Genomic DNA, 17,341 nt, shown 5'->3' on the forward strand with positions numbered 1-17,341 from the left:
CTAGAATCCGTGTATATATTAGCTGACTTACCCTTTGCCAACTCACATGCTCTGGTCAGTGCTACCAGCTCAGCAACTTGTGCTGAGTGAGGTGGGCCAAGGGGTTCAGCTTCTGATACCTTCGTCATCTACAACTGCATATCCGGTGCACAGGTCTCCCGATTCCGTCTGTCTGTGGCAACTACCATCAGTGTAGAAGGTAAAGGCTACGCCTTCCAGTGGGTTGTCACTGATGTCAGGTCTCGCAGTGAATGTCTGGTTCAGGTATTCCATACAATCATGCGTATCAGTGTCTGCACTAAATCCTCCTTCACCACCGTTCTCATCCTCCACCCTTTGTGTATGACAAGGCGCACTTGGCAAGTAAGTTGCAGGATTTAGGTGGTCATTCCGAGTTGTTCGCTCGCTGCCGTTTTTCGCTATATTGCGATTAGTCGCTTAATGCGCATGCGCAAGGTTAGCAGAGCGCATGCGCTTAGTTATTTTACACAAAAGTTAGGTATTTTACTCACGGCATAACAAGGAATTTTCATCGTTCTGGTGATCGTACTGTGATTGACAGGAAGTGGGTGTTTCTGGGCGGAAACTGTCCATTTTCTGGAAGTGTGCAAAAAAACGCTGGCGTTTCTGGGGAAAACGCGGGAGTGTCTGAAGAAACGGGGGAGTGTCTGGGCGAATGCTGGGTGTGTTTGTGACATCAAACCAGAAACTAAACTGACTGAACTGATCGCAATGGCTGAGTAAGTCTGGAGCTACTCAGAAACTGCTATGAATTTTCTATTCGCAATTCTGCTAATCTTTCGTTCGCAATTCTGCTAAGCTAAGATACACTCCCAGAGGGCGGCGGCTTAGCGTGTGCAATGCTGCTAAAAGCAGCTAGCGAGCGAACAACTCGGAATGAGGGCCTTAGTGAGCTGCACCTCTTAATGGTGATGTTTACAGGGGCCATCAGTGATAGTTTCCACTTTGTAAACCGAGCAGAGGAGACATGTCTGGTCTGGGCGGAGTTTAGCAAGGCTGATACTGCATGTGGTGTATGGATGGTCAAGTCGTGTCCTAACACTATGTCCTCGCTAATACTCACCAGCAAAGCAATGGCTGCAACACTTCACAAGCAAGTGGGGAGAGACCATGCTACAGTGTCCAACTGTGCACTGTAGTAGGCTACCGGTCTGCTGGCATCACCATGTTTCTGTGTTAAGACTCCTGCTGTGCACCCAGTGCTTTCAGTACCAGACAATTCAAAGGGCTTCTCATAATCTGGCATACCTAATGCTGGTGCCTGTGACAAGCACTGTTTTAGTCTCTCAAATGCCAGTTCGGACTCATCTGTGTGAGAGACCCGTTCTGGTTTATTCGAGACCATTTCTTGCAGCGGTAGTGCCAGTATAGAGAACCCTGGAATCCAGTTCCGACAGTACCCACACATTCCAAGGAAAGTGCAGATCTGTTGCTGAGTTTGTGGCAGAGTCATGTCGTGGTTGGCCTGTATTCTATCAGCGGTCAAGTGCCTAAGTCCCTGCGTCAAGCAATGTCCCAAGTATTTAACCTTGGTCCGACACAACTGCAACTTATCCTTTGAAACCTTGTGTCCTGTCTGGGAGAGATGAAACAGAAGCTGTTTAGTGTCTGCCAAGGACGACTCGAATAAGTCAGAGCACAACAAGTCATCAACATATTGTATTAGCACCGACCCACTCTCAATTTGAAAAGATTGCAAACAGTCATGTAAGGCATGGGAGAAAATACTTGGGCTGTCAATTAAACCTTGGGGGAGAAGAGTCCAGGTGTACTGTACTCCCCTGTAAGTGAAAGCAAAGAGGTATTGGCTGTTAGGATGGAGAGGGACAGAAAAGAAAGCAGAACAGAAATCGATGACAGTGAAGAACTTAGAAGTGGGGGGAATTTGCATGAGGATGACAGCTGGATTGGGCACTACGGGGAATTGACTCTCAACTATCTTGTTTATCCCCCTTAGATCCTGCACTAGCCTGTAACCCCTCCCCCCACTCTTTTTCACAGGGAAGATGGGACTATTGGCAGTGCTGGATGTCCTGACTAGGATGCCCTGCTGTAGCAGCCGTTCTATGACGGGGTATACTCCTAATTCCACCTCTGGCTTCAGAGGGTACTGAGGGATTTTTGGAGCTATTACTGCCACCTTTTATTTGTACTACTACTGGGGCTACATTCGCCGTCAATCCAGTGTCTTGTCCATCTTTGGTCCAAAGAGAACCCGGTATTTGTGAGATAATTTCCTCTACCTGCAATGAACACGTGTCTATAACAGTAGAGTTTAACATTAGCCTTTGAGGGGTGTCTAATATATCTTGTACCTCCTGTGCATGGTTCTCAGGGATATCTAAGAACACACCCTCAGGGGTACAGTATATGACACACCGCATTTTACACAACAGACCTCTGCCAAGTAGATTAGTCGGAGCCGATGCAGCCAGCAGAAAAGAATGTTTGGTTTGCAAGGACCCTATCGTAATCTCTGCAGGTCTACTCAAAGGGTATTGCTGCACCTTTCCCGTTACTCCCATTGCCGAAATCGTTTTTCCCGTGGTCGTTACACCTGTGGTGGAGTTTAACACTGATCTGGCCGCCCCTGTATCTACAAGAAAAGGTAATGGCACACCAGCTACATCAACCATGACCTCAGGTTCACTACCAAGGCCAGCAATTTCACTGGCTGCAGACTACAGGTGTGGCCTAACCTCTATGGTGTAGTGGGACCCTCCCGCCGGGCATTGGCAGCTACCATATGTGCGGGGGATAACTGTGGGTTTTTGGGGGTCTGCCAGTCCCTCCTTGGTGGGTACCTCCTTGTTTCCCCTCTATGCGGCTCATAATCTCTTCTAGGTGTTTCCTGTTCCCAACTATGTGTCTGGTAACGTGGTTCGTATTCATGTCTAGGGGGTCTATATACATTATGTGTCCCTTTACTCCTACATTCCCTTGCAAAATGCCCTTCTCTATTGCAAAGATAACATGTTTTTGACCGTGACTTATCATCAGGGGTTTGGGGCTTTGGCTGATAGGACTTCCCTGTGAGAGCCTGTATACTTACCATCATCAGCTTATCACCTTGTGACTCCCTGTGCTTAGTAATGTTGCGATCATGCTCAATGGCAGACTCCCTTAGCGCAGCTACCGTGATACCCGTCCAATTTGGCAGAGAGGTTTGCACCATGGTCCTCAATGCCTCCTTTAATCAATCCATTAGGACAGAGACAGCTACCTCCCTGTGATTGGCATTTTCCTTAATATCCGCTACCCCAGTGTATCTAGCCATTTCCTGTAGTGCTCTATGGAAATATTCGGATGCCGAATCACTGTCCTTCTGTCTTATGGAGAAAATTTTGTTCCATTTAACAACAGTAGGAAAATACAGTCCTAGCTGTAAATTAATTTGCCTTACATTCTCCTGGTTGTACTCATCAGTGAGAGGCACGTCTGTATCTAATTTACAATCAGTTATGAATTTTGGGATGTCAATATTTGAGGGTAGACTCGCTCTGAGCACTGTCCGCCAATCCTTGTTTGTGGGCTCATGGGCGTTACCCAATTCTTTAATAAATCTCTGGCATCCGACTAGATCCTTTCTGGGGTCGGAGAATTCTGACATAATTGATCTCAGTTCTGATCGGGACCAAGGACAGTGCATTGCAATGTTCCTGATGGGGGTTACTCCCTGTCAGTTTTCCCATTGGGGACTGCAATCACCCTGACTGGATTTAGCTCAACCACTTCATTTCTGTTTGTCTCTATAATACGGGGAGCTATTGTCTCTGCAAAATGTATGGTGCCGTACTTACCGGTGGTTACGACCTCACTTGCCCCTGCGCTGGGGGTCATTGCCACTGTTCTCACTGGTTGGGCCATGCCCACCTGAGTATCCTGTATGGTAGCTGCTAAAAAGAGTGCCGATATAGGGGGTAATTCCAAGTTGATCGCAGCAGGAAATTTTTTAGCAGTTGGGCAAAACCATGTGCACTGCAGGGGAGGCAGATATAACATGTGCAGAGAGAGTTAGATTTGGGTGGGTTATTTTATTTCTGTGCAGGGTAAATACTGGCTGCTTTATTTTTACACTGCAAATTAGATTGCAGATTGAACACACCACACCCAAATCTAACTCTCTCTACACATGTTATATCTGCCTCCCCTGCAGTGCACATGGTTTTGCCCAATTGCTAACAGAATTCCTGCTGCGATCAACTTGGAATTACCCCCATAGTGCTAGGCTCGTCCTCTTCCTCACAACCTTGGGGAAAATTCAAAACCGGATACAACTGACAATGGTTAGGGTTAACACATTGATTATGCATACTGCTATCTTTTACTGATGCACCATTGGTTGTAGCCAGTTTCCCTCCATCGACATATGGCGGTGGTGGTGCGCTCGCAATCACCTTCCTGTCAGGGTTGGAATTTGCGGTGCGCGCAAGTTCCCTTTGCACATCTCCCTCTTGCTGCCACAGATTTAAACAATCAGTATGTCTGATCCTCTGTTTCCTAGATTTGATCAGACATATTCTAATCCTTACGCTCTGCAGTACCTCTGGTTCAAAAGTACCCATCCTAGGGAATAATGCCCTATCATCAGCAGTCATACGTACCCATTCATCACAAAAAGCCTCCGTGTGTGAACCATATTTCCCACACATTATCAATCTTGCGGACCCCTTTGGCCGCACCTCTTCAGCCTGAACCCTGGCTGCTGAACGCCTTCCGCTTGTGCAATTGGATCCCATTGCGGACTTTTTAAACACAATACTCAACTGCACAACGAAAAGACGGTGAAAGTTCTCCGAGCGCTTTACACCCACTCCTCCGCTGATGTACCACGACTCACTCCAATAGTGACCACCGTGTACCCAGTGAGGACCCTATCAGCAACCGGTTTCTATTTACTGGAATTTGTGTAGGGAGAGAAACATACTATCGATCCCCCTTTCCAGTGAACATCTCACCTGGGACAATTTCTTCCTGAGAGAGACAGCGAAAAAACTTCCTTCTACTATACACAAATCACGCTTGCGTATGCTCTACACGAGGCGTATGATAACGCAATTTACGCAAAAACACACAAACTGGTATCACGTTGCACCACGTATCGCATGCTCAAACGCGCGGTCCAATCGCATAGCATATAGATACTTGTTATCAATCCGCCCTGCGATCAGTAGAGTCGTATTCACAAGCTGCGCTCCTGAGCCGGCGCATAACACAAAACCTTTTCTTCAATTCACAATTCTATACTCTATCACGCTCCTGTGCAAGTCTCCTCACGACTTGCGTACTTCTCTATTTATTATCGTAAGTCAGCCGACCTTACGCCACCAAGCCTCTGTTTACTCATTGTCCCCACAGTATACCGATTTCCCGGGGTTTAATGCACTCACTCTTTCTTTCAGCTCACACAAATACACAGTGTTTTTCTGTACAGAAAAATATCACCCCCTTTGACTAGTATTCTTATCCCGGAGGTAGTACAGTTTAAACAAGGTATTACAATAATCTGCTTTTGAAATTGGATAGTTATGTGCTATTGTATTAAATGTAATCCCGTCTTAAATTGAACAGCTATCATGTTATTATACCTTGCACTCGTAACTCTACGCAACCTTGCGTAAACACGCGACCGTGCGTATCTCTACGTCACGTGTGCGACCTTGCGCCACGTGCGTGCCTCTGTACACTGTCCTCACGTACCGTACCACGTGTACAAACGTATCCGATTTCACACAGATCTATAATAACTGCAAACTTATGGCAACAATATGTGAGAGTACATGCAAAGTATCGGTACGCTTTGTGTACGCTTTCATGCCAAAATTACACTCAGATAATAAACGGCTTTTTTCCTGTGTCCTTCGGGTTACACACCTGCACCTCTCAAGACTGCAGTACAGACGTGATCTAACAACACAAAAGAGGGTTTTAAAGCACCAAGCAACAAAGCAAGGGTTACTTAAAGATGCGTCTCCACCCTTTGTTGATAGATCAAAGTCTGTTTAATGGCCTGCAAGTCCTGGCAGTGTGAGATGGACCGGAGGAGCCCCCAATTGTGAAGTCTAGTTAACTTACAGGAATAAAAGCAATACTTTAAATACACCGATGTTCAGGCCGCTGTGACCGTTAAGCGTGTGTGTAACCCCTATTAAATGCGTACACGTTGCGTGCGCACGCCGTCACGCTGTTAGCACAGAGTAGCCATACGTGCAGCGGAATACACTCTTTAACCCCTAACAGGAAAAGGAAAGAAACACCAATTGTATGTGCAATGTTGCAGATCCAACCCAGCAACAGTTATTTACTTAGAAAAGGGGTACAACAAGAAATACAATCACTTAAGTGAAAAGGGCTACAATCAATGGATACATACGTTTGTTCGCCTGCGCCACCCGGTTCCGGTCCTCAGTCAATCTGGGTAGATGACCTTCAGAGAATGTGTATGACCGGCCAGGAGGCATGGCTTTTATACATTTGTCCAAATCATGAAACAATGGGAACTGTAATCTCTTCGCCTATAGGTCAAAGGGCTGGTCATTTACAGTACAGGAGGGGTCATAGGTCGGTTTGAATAGGTGGGTGATGCCTGGTCCAGGTGCACTTGCAGTTGTTCTCCTCTGGGTTCCCGCCGAATATCAAGAGTACAGTAAATAGAGTTAATATTAATATTCTGTTCCTGCGCATATCTATGCACAGGAGCGTGCTATCTTCTGCAAACTGCTACCGGAATATTGCTCTTAAAATACTGTACAGCTGGATACCAAACACCACCTCCTAACCTAATTCTGTCTCCTCATATCCTGTAAAGTCGAATCCCCTTGTTGTTATACCTTTCAAGCACATGTAACTTGTTGGTGTGGTGCATGTAGGCTATGTGTAAATTATGTGCAATGTTAATTAAATATGAAATATGTCTTTGTGGCTTTTCCATGCGAATGCATATGCTACTGTAATTACTCATACCACACGCTAACACGCAAGATTGCGTGAGCGATTATACGTAGATTGCGAGTATGCACACACATGGCAGAACAAGCACCCGCATGGAGGCCATCTGTGTGGTGTTCGTACGTGGTGCGTGTGGCTATAATATTTTCGACTTCGACAATGGTCTGGAGCTCGCTGGTATGTGTGCCGCTATATTGCAGCTTTTGGGTCCTCTGCCACATGCGATATGACTAGCAGAAGGGTCCCTCTTTGGGCGCCATTTGTAACAGGAGTGTTTCAAAAATGCGCTCTGCTACAAAAATCCCACCAGCAACCAACTGCAGGCCTGTTCAAAAACCTTTTACTCAGGTTTCTCAAGTACAAAGTTAAACATAAATCATAGCTCACTGCATACCTCTTAACATGACCCTCTCCTGGACTTCCCTCTTAATGTTTGATTGCCATCACCTGTGGTGATACACCTTCCTTATCCATAAACCTATTCAAAACAGGTGATGGCAATCACAAAATAAGAGAAAAGTCCAGGAGCAGAGCATTTTGTCCTTCCTGGAGAAGGTCATGTAAGGAGGTATGCACTGTCGCTAGCATACAAAATCAGGGAGGATAGCCCCTGCCTCACTCCCTTTCACTTAATAAGGAACCCTTCAGGTCCCAGCATCCTGACACTAGGGCCCTAGTCTTCCGGATTCCACTGTCCCTACCACTGGGCACAAACTGCCGTCAGGACCCCGACTTGTGGGAGAGACTCTGCTTTAAACCCAGCAGATAGATGTATAGGACCCTGGTCTATCTGCACTTCCCATCCACCCCCAGGACCCTGTAAGTGGTTTTCACCAGCCATTCTATCAGAGGCACAAGCCACTATTAATTCCCTAGAGTTGTGTCCAGGTGACAAAGTGCCTCTTTTGCCACAATATATATATATACAGTTTTGTGTAAATGTTTTAGGCAGGTGTGGAAATAGTGCTGCAAATTAAGAATGCTTTCCAAATCAAATCAATATTTGGTGTTATTACCCTTTGCCTTCAAAACAGCATAAATTCTTCTAGATACACTTGCACACAGTTTTTGAAGGAACTCTGCAGGAAGGTTGTTCCAAACATCTTGGATAACTAACCACAGATCTGTGGATGTAGGCTTGCTCAATCCTTCTGTCTCTTCATATAATCCCAGACAGACTCGATGAGGTTGAGATTGGGGCTCTGTGGGGGCCATATCATCACTTCCAGGACTCCTTGTTCTTCTTTACAGTGAAGGTAGTTCTTAATGACATTGGCTGTATGTTTGGGGTCGTTGACCTTCTGCAGAATACATTTTTGAACCAGATGCCTCTCTGATGGAATTGTATGATGGATAAGTACCTGTCTGTATTTCTCAGCATTGAAGCACAAAGAAATGGGCAACGCTGAGGACCATAGATGCAGTGGTTGGCCAAAGAAACTTAGTGCATCAGATGAAAGACACATCATGCTTGTTTCCCTTTCAAATCGGAAGATATACAGCAGTGTCATCAGCTCAGAACTGGCAGAAACCAGTGTGACCCAGGTACACCCATCTACTGGTCGGAGAAGTCTGGCCAGAAGTGGTCTTCGTGGAAGAATTGTGCCCAAAAAGTCATACTTTCAATGTAGAAACAAGGCCAAGCGACTCAACTATGCATGAAAACATAGTTTATAAAACCGGGTGCAGAAAAATGGCAGCAGGTATCTTAACTGATGAGTCAAAGTTTGAAATAATTGGCTCCTTGAAAAAACGAGTTTTATGATAAGAACTTACCCTTGTTAAAACTCTTTCTGCGAGCTACACTGGGCTCCACAAGTCTGGACGATGGGGTGTAGAGTAGGATCTTGATCCGAGGCACCAACAGGCTCAAAGCTTTGACTGTTCCCAGAATGCACAGCGCCGCCTCCTATATCACCCCACCTCCCAGCACAGGAGCTCAGTTTAGTTAACCAGCCCAATGCAGTAGCAGGAAAAGAGACGACAACGGTTAGTAGCCACATACACCACACTCTCACGACAAGAGAAGTGTCAGCGACTAATGCCATATAAACCCAAAGAAGCTTAGTGCGTCAGGGTGGGCGCCTTGTGGAGCCCAGTGTACCTCGCAGAAAGAGTTTAACAAGGGTAAGTTCTTACCATAAAACTCATTTTCTGACACTGGGCTCCACAAGTCTGGACAATGGGGATGTCCTAAAGCAGTTCCTTATGGGAGGGGACGCACTGTAGCAGGCACAAGAACCCTGCGTCCAAAGGAAGCATCCTGGGAAGCGGCAGTATCGAAGTCATAGAACCTTATGAATGTGTTCCCGGAGGACTACGTAGCCGCCTTGCACAATTGATCAAGAGTTGCACCACATTGGGCCGCCCAAGATGGTCCAACAGACCGAGTAGAATGGGCCGTAATGTGAACAGGAGCTGACAGACCAGTCTTCACATAAGCATGCGCAATCACCATTCTAATCCACCTGGCCAGGGTCTGCTTGTGAGCAGGCCAGCCATGTTTGTGAAATCCAAACAAAACAAAGAGAGAATCAGACTTTCGAATAAAAGCAGTTCTCCTCACATAGATATGGAGAGCCCGTACCACATCCAAAGACCGCTCTTTGGGAGACAAATCAGGAGAGACAAAAGCTGGAACCACAATCTCCTGATTAAGGTGGAACGAAGAAACCACCTTAGGTAAATATCCGGGACGAGTCCTAAGAACCGCCCGGTCACGGTGAAAAATCAGATATGGGGAACTACAAGACAAGGCACCCAAATCCAAAACTCTTCTAGCAGAGGCAATAGCCAGCAAGAACACCACCTTAAGGGAAAGCCCCTTAAGGTCAGCTGAACCAAGAGGTTCAAATGGAGGCTCCTGCAACGCCTCCAAAATCACCGACAAGTCCCAAGGAGCCACAGGCGGGACATAGGGAAGTTGGATACGCAACATACCCTGAGTGAAAGTATGAACATCAGGTAAAGTCGCAAGTTTTCTCTGAAACCACACCGACAAGGCAGAAATATGAACCTTGAGGGAGGCCAGATGCAGGCCTAAATCTAGGCCCTGCTGTAGAAAAGCCAAAAGTTTGGCTGTACTAAACTTGGAAGCATCATAATGGTTAGATGCGCACCAAACAAAGTAGGAATGCCAGACCCGATGGTAAATCCGAGTAGATGCCGGTTTCCGGGCCCGCAACATAGTTTTAATGACCTCTTCAGAAAAACCCTTAGCTCTTAAGACGGAAGATTCAAGAGCCACGCCGTCAAAGACAGCCGGGTTTGGTCCTGGTAGACACAGGGGCCCTGAATGAGGAGGTCTGGGCGTTGTGGAAGTAGAAGTGGACGCTCTGACGATAGGCCTTGCAGGTCTGAGAACCAGTGCCGTCTGGGCCACGCCGGAGCTATGAGAAGCAGATTTCCTTTTTCTTGCTTGAACTTCCGAATTACCCTGGGCAGGAGTGACACCGGAGGGAACACGTACTGCAGCCGAAACCTCCACGGCACTGCCAGCGCATCCACGAATGCTGCTTGTGGATCCCTTGTCCTTGCTCCGAAGACCGGAACCTTGTGATTGTGTCGAGACGCCATCAGATCCACATCTGGAAGACCCCACCTTTCCACGAGGAGATGAAACACTTCTGGATGGAGGCCCCACTCGCCGGCATGCACGTCCTGACGACTGAGAAAGTCCGCTTCCCAATTCAGGACTCCCGGAATGAATATTGTTGATATTGCCGGTAGATGGCGTTCTGCCCAACGTAGAATCCGTGAGGCTTCCTTCATTGCCAAACGGCTTCGAGTGCCGCCTTGATGATTTATGTAAGTCACTGTGGTGGCGTTGTCCGACTGTACTTGAACAGGCCGGTTCTTAATCAAATGCTGGGCTAGGTTCAATGCATTGAAGACCGCCCGCAATTCCAGAATGTTGATCGAGAGGAGAGATTCCTCCTTGCTGGCAAAACCACCGGGTACTGTGGGCGATATTAAAATCGGTTTTAAGAGAAAACCTGACCTGCGCCCATGCCCTGGTGATCTAGTGGGATCGCCTGCATCCACAGTGTCCCCCACCAGCACGCGCAGCCCGCCTCCCACTGACCACGCCGGATCGCGATAAAGACCGGATACCACGAGCGGGCCCACTTACCACCTCCCGAAGCACGACCACACGATCCTGGAGAGCCCCAGCCATGTGTATCTAACATGAAGGAAACCGGAGCCTCCGCTGTAGGTACCCGGCAACCAGGGCTCGGGAGTGTACAGCGCCGCTGGGGAGAGCTGGAGCTGCAGCAGTGAATGTCACAAGACATTTACCACCGCTGCTGCCCTTGAAGTCTTCACTTTTTACCTCATAAAAAGCTTTTCTCAGGGCTGCTTGGAGCAGCCCCTCTGTTAAGTGCCTGCTTACTGCAGCACCAACTGACAAACTGAGCTCCTGTGCTGGGAGGCGGGGTGATATAGGAGGTGGCGCTGTGCATTCTGGGAACAGTCAAAGCTTTGAGCCTGTTGGTGCCTCGGATCAAGATCCTACTCTACACCCCATTGTCCAGACTTGTGGAGCCCAGTGTACCTTGCAGTAGAAAAGTTGTAGTACACAACTGAACACATTGGAAGCCCGCTGCTGAGTCTGTTATCCTTTTATTGGAGTCCTTGGAGTTCTACCCTAATGAAGAGTATGTGAGGGGGCAGGCTGGCTAACCCGGGATCTGCACCCAGGCATTACATTTTTGTGGAGTGCTGGCCATAACTTGCATATATATATATATATATATATATATATATATATATATATATATGTTATGGATATTGGTTTCCTTGGTCTGGCTTCTGGTTAACTCCTGTATGGTCTAGCACCTGGCATAGCCATATTTCTATACAGTGGGGAATTTGCAGGAGCGGGGAGAGTTAGGGTTAGACTGCAGGGGTGGGGGAGGTTAGGGTTAGGTTGCATGGGGGTTAGGTTTAGGTTGGGGAAAGGTCGGTGGCATTATAAGGGGGTTGACACCAAAATGTCGAGGGGTGAAACCCGCCAAGGGGTGACAGCAAAATGCCGGCTCCTGCTTGGTGACAGGACCCGGGTACTGCACTTTAACATTACATGCAGCACCTGGCTTCTATCACTGTGTAGGAGCTGGCATTGCAGCCAGGGCAGCCCGTATCTATCAAACCCCCGGAATGCCAAAAACAAGGGTTTGCAACGCGAGGCCACATCCCTCCACTAAGCCACACACCTCCCACTAGTGACGCCCCTGGGGGTGGGGCGGTTATGGTTAGTATGCAGGAGGGAAGGGTTAGGATGAGTGTCAGGATCCCAACTGTCAGGATTTCATACCCAACCCGTACTGATCTTTCCAGAGAAATGCAAAATAGGGTTAAATTGGGCTGGGCAGTAGATGATCAAGGATCTGAAGATGGTGTCAGTCTAAAGTAGCCTATGGGCTACTGTAACAGGGATTTTTATGGAGAGGGATCCTCTGGATCTTTTTCCGTGTCCCTTCACTGACATATGCCCAGAGGACCTGTACCAGGAAGCAGGGATGTAAGTTCATACCAGACACCCATCCCCCCGCTTTCTTAAGACTAAGTGGTTAACCATCCTAATACAGTACATTACACCATAACGATCATATGAGACTAAGTGGTTAACCATCCTAATACAGTACATTACACCATAACGGTCATATGAGACTAAGTGGTTAACCATCCTAATACAGTACATTACACCATAACGGTCATATGAGACTAAGTGGTCAACCATCCTAATACAGTACATTACACCATAACGGTCATATGAGACATTCCTAAACTACACCAAGTCCAAAGTTTAGCTCAGAACAATGTTAGATCAGATCATCGGCATGTGAGAGGTTTCATACAAAATCTATAACCCTATGTATTACTACAGCTGGAATATACATACAGACACACACACACACACACACACACACACACACACACACACACACACACACACACACACACACACACACACACCCATATACACTCCTCCTCACCTATAGTGGGTATACAGTGAAGAAGGCATCTTCTAGAGCAGAGCAGCCGACTGACTCCTAGACAGTATGAGTCTCTATGGGGGTGGGGGACGGGCACAGCAGGCTGTCCATATGCGGGAGCACTGCCTGACACTACCGTAAAGTTTTGCTGCCTCCCCCCACTGAGATTCAGCTCAGACACTGGAGTGGAGTGGAGCATCTCACCAGAGGCTATGGAGAATGTCAGGCCAGGTGCCCCCTTTACTGCTGGAGCCCGGTGGAGACTGACTCCATTGCTTCCGGGACTTCCGCTATTTGCCAGGAAGCAGAGTGATGGCATATACTCTGCTTCCAGCTCTTCTCAGGGACGGGCTCTCCTGGCAAGAGCATTATACTAAATTTCCTTGACATTATTAATTGACATTTTTAATTTTCACAATGCAAATTTAGGCAAAAATATTTATGATATCTGTATTAAAAATATGTTTTGTGATAATTTTAGTCATGAAGAGAACTTACCCATTGCAGAATCTGGAGATGGCATTATCATATAGTAGCCCTGTATAGGATCCCTCCCCATGTCCCCTCACTGAGGTATGCGCTGGTAGTATGCACAGAGGCCTCGATCCAGAAAGCCAAATGACAGACTAAGCTATCATGCTGCTTCTAGTTCTTTGCCGGAATGGAGAGTCCATGATGCAGGATGCCAAGTGACATCATAAGACAAATACATGTATTGGAGGGGAGAGCACCTCATGCCAAAAAAACAGATGGCAACAGCAACCGTTCTTTTCCGCCACAAACAGCTGACGCCAAACCACATAACAACCTCTCATGGGAGGGAGGGTGGGTAACATCCACCAGGAAAAATTTCCTTATGATGGCTTCTCATAACCAGAGCTGGCGGTACCCACTCAGGAAGGGGATGCAGTGCAGGGAGGCATCGTCCTGCTCTGCATCCCCGCTGATGCCGGCTGCCGCTGCGCCTGTCACGCTGGATGACAGGTAGCGGCGCTGGCAGCGTGTAACGCGGCTCTCTCCCCCATGCTTCCCCAGAGAGCTGGGCTCAGTACGCGGCCTCAGCCCACACAACGCCACTACTACAGAGGATTTCTGAGCCGGACATAATTTTGGGGGCGTGGTCTAATCGTGGGAGGCGTGGCCACACTCCCTTGTGAAAAAGGTTTTTTTTTTAAAATCTTTGTAGTGCCGAGCAGGGTGTAGGGGTCCAGGGGGGGCCCTGAGCCCCTCAGCCAGGGTCAATTTGAGGGGGGAGTGTGATCACTTCCCCCCACTACCAGAACAGGTAGAGGCTCAGCAGTAGCAGCAGCATCACTGCAGCACACTGCAGCATGTGCTGTGCTGCCAAGATGAGTGCTTATGCTGCTGCCCAGTAAGGAGGGAGGGTGTAGGGAGTGCAGTGGACCAGGGCCCCCTCTGGGCCCTCCATCAGTCCATGGCCCGAGTAATTAGTACCCGTTCCCTCCCTCCCTCTCGGCATCACTGCCAACATCCTACAGAGCCGCTGCTGCGGGGGTAACGGCGCCTCTGAAAGACATGAGGAGAAGGCAGAGGAGGTGCAGCGCCGGAGTCGGGACCTCCTGCAGGTACTGGGGCAGTGCTGTGGAGGGAAAGAGAGATGTACCTGGCATAATATGTATAATGGGCTCTACCTGGCCGCATAATGTGTATAAGGGTACTACTGTGCAGTGTAATTTGACTAACGGACACTACTATGCAGTGTAATGTGACTAGCGGACGCTACTGTGCAGTGTAATGTGACTAACAGATACTACTGTGCAGTGTATTGTGACTAATGGACACAACTGTGCAGTGTAATGTGAATTGGTACTATTCTGTAGTCCCTATATTTTTGCGCGCGCCTGTTGCGCGCACTGTCCCTATATTGAGAGTGGCGGGCAGCAAATTACATTTTCGCCCTGAACTCCTCAAGGTATAGAACTGCCCCTGTCACCAATTTTAAAATATCTTTTTCAAATGTAACATGCCCCCAATTCAGTACAGAGGAGGTGGCACTGAAACATACCCCTGCTCCGGGCACCATGGCACCTAGCTACACCTCTGATAAGTGGCACCTATTGGTCAATGGCAGCCATTTTTTTATGGACAGCCATTTTCTGTTAGCCTCTGCTGTTCAGATAGATCCCTAGATTGTGTATAAGGGATAGTACTGTGTGGAGTAACGTGAATACTATGTGGTGTAGTATGAATCAGGGGCACTACATTTGGGGTAATGTGAATAAGATTGTAATACTATGTGGCGTTATTTGAATTGTGGGTACCATTGTGGCCATGCCCTTCCCTTGTGTTACCATACCCCTTTTTGCGGTGCGCACTGTTCCTTTTTTATGGATGGGAGGGCGCAAATTTATCATTTGCAGGGGGCGCCAAACACTCTAGCACCAGCCCTGCTCATAACAATCCTGAAATGGACCCAAAACCCCACCCCCTATCTCTGACTCCATAGGCTAACCAAACCTCACCCCACCTCACAACAAAGCCTCACTAGAACCATTAACCCTTCCCTGCCAGGAGGAAAGCAATCCCAGGTTTGGGTGTTTAATTCATTGCTTCCACCCCCATGCTAAAAGTTGCCAACCAGCCCATCATAACTATTTTCCCACACTGGTACAGTAGCTTGTGATAGGCTGGAAAAGGAGTCCTGGTCAGACAATCACAAGTAGAATTGGTTGATTGCCCATAGCAAGCAAACAGGTTCCAGAGGGCTGATTCAATTGTTTCTTGCCCCCATGCTGGGCGTCCATAGGAATGGTCGTCTATTGGAGCTATTCAATTGTTGCTCAGATCAGACGCCCATTAGCCGCGGCAGTCACATTTTATCATGCAGCCTTCGCAGGTGCGAGAAAAAATAGGATTTTAATTACCTACTGGTAAATCCTTTTCTCGTAGTCCGTAGAGGATGCTGGGGTCCACATTAGTACCATGGGGTATAGACGGGTCCACTAGGAGCCACTGGCACTTTAAGAGTTTGAGCGTGTGGGCTGGCTCCTCCCTCTATGCCCCTCCTACCAGACTCAGTCTAGAAACTGTGCCTGAGGAGACGGCAACTTAGAGAGAAGGATATTACACAGATAGTGGCGAGATTCACGCCAGCTCACACATACAAGGCAAACCAAGCTAACCAGCTTGAAAAATCAGCAACGGCTGAACAATATTACTTAACCAAGTAACCATTCAGTACTAAACCAAGAAATAAGCAGTACTGAACTAAGGAACCGCTGCAGGATCATGAAGCGCTGGCGGGCGCCCAGCATCCTCTACGGACTATGAGAAAAGGATTTACCGGTAGGTAATTAAAATCCTATTTTCTCTTACGTCCTAGAGGATGCTGGGGTCCACATTAGTACCATGGGGATGTACCAAAGCTCCCAGAACAGGAGCGAGAGCGCGGAGGCTCCTGCAGAACTGACTGACCAAACTTCAGGTCCTCAGAGGCCAAAGTATCGAACTTGTAGAACTTTGCAAACGTGTTCGACCCAGACCAAGTAGCTGCTCGGCAAAGTTGTAAAGCCGAGACACCCCGGGCAACCGCCCAGGAAGAACCCACCTTATGAGTAGAGTGGGCCTTAACAGACGTAGGACACGGCAATCCTGCCGTAGAATATGCATGCTGGACAGTGACCCTGATCCAGGGCCATTTTTACAGGCGTGCGAGCCGTGCATTTGCACGGCGCGCCCGCCGTGGATCCTGCTAGCAAACGGCTGCCTTCACACTCCTGTCTCCCCCCGCCCCTCCGTTTTACTCCGCTCACTGGGCGGAGTTATGCATCCTGACGCGTTTGCGCCGTGACGTCATGACGTATTGACGCCATGACGTCACACGCCGGGGTTTGACTATAAAATGTTAGACTCCACAGAGGAGCGGGTGGGCGCCATTTTATAAGTGACAAGTGTGTCACTTAAGTTAGAAGCAGAGCGGCTCGGGCGGCTGACGGAGCGGATCGGAGGACGAGAAACGGTGGCCCTGCGGAGGATTCTGTCACTCACTGTAGCTGGAGGCAGGCAGGTTTTCGAAGGCTGCGTCACGGGCCGCGGCGGTGTTAGGGGCTGTGAGTGACGGACAGGCCGCAGCACTCACACAGTCAGTGACCCACCGACCGGACTGCACAGACTTTTCTGCAGCCAGCAGTCTCTCAGTCACAATCAGACTGCTGGCTTGCTGTGGCAATTTTCTGGATATAGGTAAATGTAGGCTATGGGTGGAAGCCTGCAATTACCCCCCCTCCCTTCTTTTGTGGGGGGGCGGGGTGGGCGAAATTGCAGGCTCCCATCTATAGCCTACATCCTCTAGTTCATCTTATTTTTAAATGGTGCCATTTCAATGTCATACCCCCCCCCACCACCAACTCCTT

This window comes from Pseudophryne corroboree, chromosome 10, assembly GCF_028390025.1.
Source record: "Pseudophryne corroboree isolate aPseCor3 chromosome 10, aPseCor3.hap2, whole genome shotgun sequence".
Taxonomy (NCBI): Eukaryota; Metazoa; Chordata; class Amphibia; order Anura; family Myobatrachidae; genus Pseudophryne; species Pseudophryne corroboree.